The following is a 1269-nucleotide window of genomic DNA, read 5'->3' on the forward strand; positions in this document are numbered from 1 at the left end:
CTTATACTTAATTCCATTCCTTCTGTGATTCATTTATAGCAATGCAGTTTGCTATGGAATAAGATCAATTATACTATGTAGTTTTTATATAATATAAATTTGAGATGGTGGAAGAATTCAGTAGTGACTAAACATTCCTGTGGAAGCACACTCATGAGTGAAGGAAAGTAACTTATTTTTTCTGAATTTACTAAACCAACCAATTTTTCTAGCATTGTTAAAATGCAGTTGAAAGGCAAGTTAGTGAATTGAAGGGTTTGAATATACTCAAAAAAGTTTTCTTGATTAATAGCACTTAGGAGATTCTGATATCTAAAGTTTAACATCAGCAGAACTCTGTGGTTGTGTCATAAGTAGGAGCATAGAAACCTCTGCCAGTTACCTCAGTGATTATACAAGTCAGGATAGGCTGAGTTATTCAGTGGTAACAAAAATCAAAAAAACAAAACAAACTCAAAGGTGTCATAGAGGTTTATTTCCTGCTCATGCAAAATCTACTGTGGGTCCAGATGGCTCTAGGGTATAATATTCCTTATTTCCCCACATCATTTACCCAAGTGGCTTGGATCTTTTGGTTCCACTGTCTCAACTAAGGCTCCTCAGTCACCTTCGTAGGTGAAGGAAATGCCACCGGGGTGGGGGTGGGGGCTTTGCACTGGTAATTAGAGCTTTGGCCCTGTGGACTCAGATATCACTTCTGCTAGCAGACTGTTGGCCTAGAACAGTCACATCGCTCTGCCCAGTTTGAAAGTGTCAGGGAGCTTTGTGCAGTGGCAGTATCATAGCCAATGAGGTTTATCCGAGGCGCGATTATTGCTAATTGAAAGTGTCAGGGAAATGTAATCAATCAGGAGGAGAGAGGACAAGAAAAATGGGAGGACTAGAAGTCCTACCACCTGCTACAGTGATTCAGACAAAATTTCCTTTCTTCAATATTTTACACAAAATTGTTTTTCCTACCTAGCATCTACCTTTTCTTTATGATTGGATAGTAGGAGGTTTTTGTTATATTTGGTTAATTGTCTCTGCTCTGTATTTTTATCATTGAAACATAAACTAAGGCCTAGTTGTATTGAACATGTCATTTCCAAAGTAATTTTTTACATATTATATCAGTTAATATAACCCTGCAATAATGTGTGTAGAAGGGTATCATGATTGCTGTCAGGAAATAGACTCAGCAATGCTTTGAAACTTCCAGGTTTTCCTAGTCAAGTAAGTGCTGAAGATAAGACTAAAACCCAAATCTGACTAACACCTCATATTCAT

General features: G+C 37.4%; 1 pseudogene; it reads left to right on the forward strand.

Moving 5' to 3' along the window:
• Positions 1-759: 759 nt before the first annotated feature.
• Positions 760-955, forward strand: LOC123953607 (annotated as a pseudogene).
• The last annotated feature ends 314 nt before the right edge of the window (positions 956-1269 follow it).

Source organism: Meles meles, chromosome 11, assembly GCF_922984935.1.
Source record: "Meles meles chromosome 11, mMelMel3.1 paternal haplotype, whole genome shotgun sequence".
NCBI classification, from domain to species: Eukaryota; Metazoa; Chordata; class Mammalia; order Carnivora; family Mustelidae; genus Meles; species Meles meles.